The sequence below is a fragment of the Cryptomeria japonica genome, chromosome 7 (assembly GCF_030272615.1).
Source record: "Cryptomeria japonica chromosome 7, Sugi_1.0, whole genome shotgun sequence".
NCBI classification, from domain to species: Eukaryota; Viridiplantae; Streptophyta; class Pinopsida; order Cupressales; family Cupressaceae; genus Cryptomeria; species Cryptomeria japonica.
In genome coordinates, this window is record NC_081411.1 from 263608351 (window position 1) to 263617064 (window position 8714).

The window sequence follows — 8714 nt, forward strand, 5'->3', positions numbered from 1 at the left end:
CAGAAATACAAGACCCAATGCCACCATGCACTTTATTGCCATTACCTATTTTAGAGGACCCCATTCGAAGTCCCTCTTCCTCATATTCAAGCATTTATTCCTTGCCAGAATCCATCACAAATGTTCAAAGTGCATTTCCTTCATTCCAAAGCATTAATCCCTTGCCAGAATCCCCCATGCATATCCAAAGTCCAACCTCATGTCAAGAGGATAATTTAGAGTATGAAGAAATGTGTCTTGAAATAGATGAAGATCAAGATCTTGAAACCTTATCATCCCATCCCATTGTTGACCAGGACCCCATGTTCCCAGACACTCATGATGATTCCCCTATTCTTTTCCATCCTATCCAAAGCCCTATTGACACTCCATTCCCCAGGAAAGATCAAGATATCCCAGTTCATCCAATCCCAAACGATCCCCTTCCATTTCATGAACACAATGTCCTTTCAAATCCCATTGACATTCCACTTCCTGAGAAAGATCAAGATATCCTTTCCATCCTTTATGATGATCCCATTGAAAGTCAAGAGAAAAGCACCTTTAAAGAGGATTCCAATGATCTTCCTCCTTGTCAGAATCAAATTATTCCTTCAGATCCTCCACAAGATCCACTTGTTCCTCCATCTCCTTGTCCTAATGCTCCATATACACTCCAAGATCACATTTCTTTTGATGATCCCATTATTTTTCCCATTCCATCTCTTGAAGAGCCTATCATTAAACCATGTCCACTACACAATCCTAGTCCCCCTCATGATCCTAATCCCCCTCATGATTCTAACATGTCAGTGCAAGATGTTCATGAACCCTTGACATGCACAATGGGTTCGTCCACTTTGGTGAAATCCGATCCACTTCAAGATCTCATTATTTCTCTCATATCATATCCACCTCATAATGGACTCGCATCTTCTTCCCAAAGAAAAGAGTATCCTACAAGTCAAGATATTCATAAAGGCAAAGGAGTAGATCTTCATAAGCAAGAATCCCTTCATGTTAAAGAAAATATTAAGGGTCATGGCCTCAGTGAAATTCCTCAAGATGTGGGTACCCCTGCTAAATCCAACATCCCTTCAAAATCCAAACATATCCCTTCCCCATCATACTTTCCATCCATCTTAGGTCCTTATATCCCTTCGTCCTCTATGTAAGGTCAGCAAAGGCACACATCCTTGAGTAAATTTCATCAATCCAAAAGAAGTCCACCTCATTCCTATCCATCCATGCATTCCTTTCCTCCTCCAAGCAATTTGGATGCCAAGTATAAACATCATAAGTCTAGCAATCCACATGTATTCAAGGATCAACATGTCCAATATAATCAACATGTCAAAACAAAGAAAAATTTGATCTATAAAGAAAAGGAAATATCCAAAAGGTCACAAAGGCCCATTGCTCAAAAGCAAAAGTCAAAATCTATATGGGTTCCTAAATCCCTTGTGCAAGCAATGCACTCCAAGGAACCACAAAAGCATGAAAAATCAAAAACCATGTGGATCCCTAAGCGTCTCCTTGAAGCACAAAAGCCTAAAGAAACATCCAACTGGCATCCAAAGTTGCTATTCCTCCATCCAACCCTCTCAAATTTGTTCCTCCATCACCTTCTTCATCCGTTTTGGGCCCTTATGTCCCAAAATCCATAGCCTTTCCTCCATCAAAATATTCGTATCCAAAACCCACTCTTTCTCCATCAGTCCATCACACCTCAAGGTGTGTGCCAATGTTGATCTTGACTTCATTTCCATCCACTGAAGCCCAATTCTTCCAATACCCTATCCATTATCCAATGCATATTTTTCATCCTTCGATCCCTTTGATCCAATCCTTTACATAAATCCTTGCCTTAGTTTCATCTCATTTTCCATGTCCTCATCCTACCAACGTCTTTGAGCATACTTTCAAAGGTCATGGTCCATTTATTTCAAAGTTACTATCCAAACAATAATATGCTTGAGTCCTTCTTCCATCCCCTATCATGTGTCCATCTTCTATTGAAAAAGTCAAAATTGAAAAAAAAAAGTGAAAAAAAAACAAAAGAAAAAGAAAAAAAAAAAGTAAAGCAAAAATAATTCATCCACTGGTGAAAACTTGGCAAACAGGCGCCTTGGGCAAGTACTGTGATGAAAACCTGGCAAACAGGTGTCATGCGTAATCTATGAACTTCTTGCATACCGTACTTGGGGACAGGTTTTATCCTATCATATCCTTTTGTCCTTCATTGTTCCATTATCCTATCGAACCCCTGTCATTACCCTTCATATCCTATTGTCCCTCATGTCCAGTTTCCCTTTCCACCTTTGATCTTGACAAGGTTGAGGATCATCATGAGCATCATGCATCTTGTTTGCAGCTTTTAGTCTATCATAGCTTTTGGTCTTTATCCATTTGCTTATTACAACCTTTCATCCATATTCCCTAGCTTATTGCAACTTTCTGCCACTATCCTGTATCCTACCCCCACCTTCAGTCCATGTCCCTTATCCATTCTTGGTCTTGCTTATCCTATCCATATCTTACCACTATCCATACACCCTTTTTCATTCCTTGATCTTGATCTGACATAAGGACGTGAAATACAAAACATGGTTTCAAAAATCTCTTGACATGTCCCTCATGCCATGTCACTACTTTACATTGTCATATCCAACCTTTTGTCCCATCATGCCATAGCCCTTGAAAATTGCATCTGTATTATCTCCATGATAAAAGGCCTTTGTCTTCCCTCTATCCACCAACATTTTAGAAAGCCTATTTATTCACCTGTCATATTCCTTGCCTTGCTAGACACTAGGGGCAAAATCATAAAAATTGAAAAATGTCCCGAAATAATCCAAAAAAATTCAAATAATGTCTTGAAAAAATCCAAAAAAATCAAATAACGTCCTGAAAAAATCCAAAAAAATCAAATAATGTCCTGAAAAAATCCAAAAAAATCAAATAATGTTCTGAAAAAATCCAAAAAAAAAATCAACTAATGTCTAGAAGAAACTCCAAATCCAAAAACAAGCATTTTGCATTTTGTCAATAAATGATCCCTTTATGCATAGAGAGATCACTGAGCATACCTCCAACGACACTCACTTCAAACATTGCGCTTTAATGAAATCACGCATTCACAGATGAACTGTTCAACCAGGCATTCAAACTGATCAACATTATCTTATCAATTGAACATCAGCATCAACATTATCTGTCCTTGTCACATTATCATGGGTCTTATATAGGGTGTGGTATACTCAAAACGAGACTATGTCTTGTCTTAGATGGGGTGCCACATGTCCTAAAACTAGACAACATGATCGTCCTATCAACACTTTCAACTTTTGACAATGAAGATCAAGATGTTTGTTTGACTTGTTGGAATTAGCGAGTCTTATCATTTATTGATTTATCTTTGATCATGATCCTATGTTGCTTGATGATGTCACCAAGTGATTTAGAGTGGCCAAGATGGCTCATGATCGTCATTGTTTTGATTTCTATCTGTGGGGCGTTTCATCAAATTTTGGGGCAATTATGTCTTAGGATGCTTGGAACATTCCTTGTCTGTGACATGTCTATCTTATGCAAAGGGAATGCATTATCGTCCTTCGCCTTCATTTGCCATGGTGTGCTGCATCCATTTTGCCATATCAAATAAAGGTTCTCACCTACTCTTTGTGCATTTGTGAAAGCAAGATTTTTCTTCATCATTAACACTTCTCCATCTAGTTTCCTCTTACTAACATTTCTTCTGTCAGTCCTTGTAGTCATCTTGGTTTAGTATCAGCATCATTCATTCAACTCTTTATCTCTAATCATTTAAGTATTCTTCTCTTTCATCATATTTTCACTTTCTAACATTTCTTCTCTTCTTTTCAAGAGATCATTCATTCCTTTCATACATAAAAAAATCTCTCGAGGGGGCACCCACCTCTGTCCCTCGATCTACTGGGGCATGATCTTCTTAATTATTCTTTGAAACAATGCTCATAATCACATTGTCTCAAAGAGGGGCAAAATGTAGTCACTCAAAATTGGTCATCACTCTTACATTGCTAACCTAGTTCTTAGCATGTATTCTATGTCACATTTGATTTTCATCATATGTTCCCATTGTGTCATTCCTCTAGTTTCAATTCATTTCAAATCCAACCCTCATCAATCTCGTTCAATCACATTTGGTCCTAAATCATTATAATTAAGTATTCTTTAATTAGTCATTAATTATCAACCTCAATATCAATTAATATTATCAAGTCATTATCAATCAATCTTATCAGTCTCTTATCAAAATCATTATCAATTTTGGGTCTTTTTCGATCCTTTGTCCTATTTTGTTGTCAAATTCAGTCAATTGTCATTCATTTTCATCAATTATTAGCCAATCAATCATCACTATTGGGACTTAGTTCATCATTAGGGTTGGTATCTTAATTTATTCAAATCATTTCCCCTATGTTAATTAATTAAATAATTAATTAATCCCCTTTCTTACTAACATGTCCCTTTTTGAATAAATAAATATGTATTTATTTATTCACCATATTTTTGTCCATTTCACAATTAATATTTTTTTAATATTAATTGGCTAATTTGATATTATGAGTGAAATTAATAATTGTTAATTATTAATTTCCACCTCACTCAAATGTCTTCACTTAAGTGATTCACTTTCTAAAAAGTGAATCACTTGTCTCCTCTCTCAAAGGCAAAGTTTCCATTTTCAACCAAGTGTCGAAAATGGAATTGTCCTTCTAACTCATCTTCCACTTGCCATCAAAATGGCAATTTCCCAAGAGACTCCCCTTTGCATGTGATGTCGACCATCAGATTGAATCGATCTCATCCATCAAATTCTTGTCTCATCTCTTTCCAAATTCTATAAATTGGAGGCCTCTTTCAATCATTTAAGGACCACATCTCTAGTATCCTTGCGCTATCATTTTTTGAATGTTTTGCTAGAATTATCATATACTAGGTTATGTTTGTGGTTACATAGCTTATGATGTATTTGATGTTTTACAATATTTTTAGCTACACAAACCAATGCTTCACTAGCAGGATAGAGTGATGCTTCACCGGAAGGACAGAGCAGTGCTCCACCGACAGGAAGTTCTTCATCCAATTGAAGAAAATTTCCTTGAGGGTTTGACAATCTATTGATACATGTGCTATTATTCCCTTGGTTGGAGATAAGAAGTTGAAAATTACTTATTATCGGAAAACAATGTTAAGTGAATACTTAACTGGTATGCAATTAATGTGGTAGATGGCAAAAAGACACTATAAAGTTAAGGTTTTGGTTCCATTTCATTTCACTGAGATTTCAAATTTTCAAAGAGTGTGAAGACTCCAAGCTAAGGCATTTTGAGAAACAAGCAAGCACACTCCAAGCAATCATCCATCCAAGGTAGTAAGAGGTATTTAATCATGGCATCCACCTCTGCAATTGAATACAAAGCAAACCCTACTGTTGTGGAAGTAATAAAAAGACCTAGGCCCATATTTCAGTTAGTTCTCGAGATAGCAAAGAAGGATGATACCTTAGGTGCTTTTTCTCAAATTCCTAAGGGAGTTGTTTATGCTGAAGACCCCTGGATGTACATCCACTGCAACATTGAAGAGTTAGGAGATGAGAAAATCAATACTATGTATAAAACCATGATATGTGATAATATCGACAATATAAAGGATGAACACAAAATCATTGAGACCCTAGGATTTACAGAAATCCTTAGCATTCCTGAATTTCCAAAGGATGTGGTTAGAATAGTGTTAAGTAGGGTACATGGAGAATTTTTCTGGTTAGATGCAATCCATAAGATCACCAAGGAAGCTGTGAAAGCTATCACAGGGTTACCGACCACCGGTAAGAGACCAAATAAAACCAAGAAGGTTTCCAATTACCTAGTTATAAACCTAACTGGTGCAACATTTGACAAGAGGTCTTTAAGGGTTAATGATGTAAAAGATGTCAATGTGAGATTCATCAGTATGATATTAGGTTATAAAGCTACTCATGCTAATAGACTTAATTCAGTTTCAAGTTTATGCATTAAGAGTGTTTATGACATGGTCACAGATAATGCAAAAAATGACATATGTGAGTGGTTAAAGGATGAACTAATTGAACACCTTGGAAAGATCAAGAAGGACAAGAAAGGAACTTTTAGATTTGGAAATCTATTAGTATGCCTAATGCTACACACAACAAAATAGGTTCTCGGTATAGGTTACAAAGAACTTGGATATGACATACCGGTAGGAAAACAATTGACTGAACTATTCAATAACATGGGTGAGAACAAGGAAAACGATATTCATGACTTTTTCCAAGCACTAAAGACCAAAATGAAGAAAAGAGTTAGGTTATCTCAGAAAATTGTAGACAAATACAAAGATGAAATATGCTTTGTCATCAAGAAAGATGAAATCTGGATGGAAGCGGTCATCCCAAGGATAGTTTGGGTAACTGAGATGGGATATGAAATAGATGATCACATAGTTGAAACATATGCCAAAGCACTTCTGGAAGCCCCCAGAGAACCAAAGGAAGAAATTTTTGGTAGTGCAGAGAATATTGAAAGAAAAATTCAATCAAAGAAAAGGGTGAAAAAGGTTGAGGCAGTTGTGAGGAAAGGATCCAGACAAGCAAAAGCCATTAAAGAAGATGTATTGAAGAAAACCGGCATAACAGAGGATGAGTTAGCAGCTCCACAGCTTGAAACTCACCTATCACCAGTAGGTACTTCTTCAGGAAGTGACATGATTACAACTTTTAAAAGAGTTGTAAGGAAGAGAGATCCCTCATCGGCAACCACACCTTCACCTAGGAGGACAAGGCAAAAACAACAAGTTGTGAGATCTCCGGTTAGAAAGGCCACACCAAAGAAGAAACTGACACCTAAGAAGAAGAAAAGGACAAACAAAGATTTAGCCCCTCTTGATATACTATTAAATGAAATCATAGAGGAAGGTAAATTGAAGAATATAGAGAAAATATATGACACTCTAACAGCTGATGAGAAAGAACAAATAGAAAATAGTGCTATATTACATATGGACATGTACAAGAAATTTTTTATGGAGGTAGTAAATGAAATTCTTGACGAATTATTCAAAAGACTTGAGGCAAGAAGACAGGCAATGATAGAATTGGATAAGAGAATAAAATTTGAGAAGCTACTTGCTGTATATCCGCTAAACTCTCCAAAAGAAATTGATGATTTGATTGCTCAAGCAAACCGGTCAGTATTCTCTACTACACACCGGCATATTTCACTAATAGCAGGAAGAGTTAATGAGGTAACAGAGGAAACAGAAGATGGATGGGATATATTCTTGGTTGAGAAAGAAAACAAGAAGAGTATAGGAATCCCAAGCCTATCTTAGTCTATCAAAAAGATAGAGATAAGGGTAAAGGTAAATTTGGTGGACCACCAAGCATCAAAGTTAGAGACAACTTACCCCCACCTTCTTTAAATACTCCATCGGTGAAAACAACAACCACTTAAGATCAACCAACAGTTGAGAGTATGGATGTAGAGGATACTAATCCTAATTCTGAAGTCCTATATATTGTGAATGTTGATACTCAGAAGATCAACATAGTAGAAGACAAAGATTCAACTGATAAGTCAGAGATGGCTAGTGAGCCTCCGGTAGCAGGGGAAACTGAGAAACCGACAGAAGATAAAGAGAAAAAGGCAGAGACTGATTCATAGACTGAAGAAATGAAACCTATAGAGAAACAAGCAGAGAAAAAGGCTCCAGAACAACAACCACCAGAACAGGTACACAAGGAAACAGTGCCACCGGCAACCAGTGAAGTAGGAAAAACAATGCTTAAAGAAATGCAGACACAAACTGACCTACCAGAGGTCAATACAAGCTTGGTAACTTCCACCGATACTCAAATTGTTGGATCATCATCAGCATACAAATCAACAAATGTGACTGAGGTATTACTTGATTCAATCAAGAAAATAACCAAATGCAGCTCACAAGATTACAAAGCAATTGATGATACCACACCAATTTTGAAGGTAATAACTCCCAACTATAATATAGATAACAATTATTCTTTAGGATAATTGGATACATTGTGTAAATATATCTCTGAGAACATTGAGAGAATAAAGGAAGAGTCAGTAAAGGATAAGGTAGAAATTGAAAAGCAGAAATTCTTTGATGAGGAAATAAAGAAGTGTAATAGAGATTTTGACACACTTCTATCGGAACTATGTAATTTGTTGAAAGAATACAAAAATTTGTGCAAAGATAACTGTAAAACAACCTTTTTGACTGTAGATATTGACATGAAAATAAGCAAGGTATAGGATGAGATAAATAAACTTGCAAACAACTTTGTCAACTCACTTGATACACTATCAACTTTTGAGGAAAAGATAACAATTTTTGAGGAAGAACTACTCAAATTGGAAAGAGAGAAAGAAAGAATAATAAATAAGGCAAAACACTTGAGCTCTAAACTAAGTCCAATATTGGACTATTTAGCATCTCTACGGAAGGAAATTTCTAAGGCATTAATATAGGGAAGCAAAACACTAGCAGAGCATTTGCAACATCTCACCAGTACAGTGAAGAGAACTAAGACAACAATAAAGGATAGTAAGAAGTTTATGGATAGTATAAACTTGATTTTGGGAGATCTTTTTCAGATCATAACTACCCAGCTACAAGGTTGAGTTTATGGATAGCTGAAACTA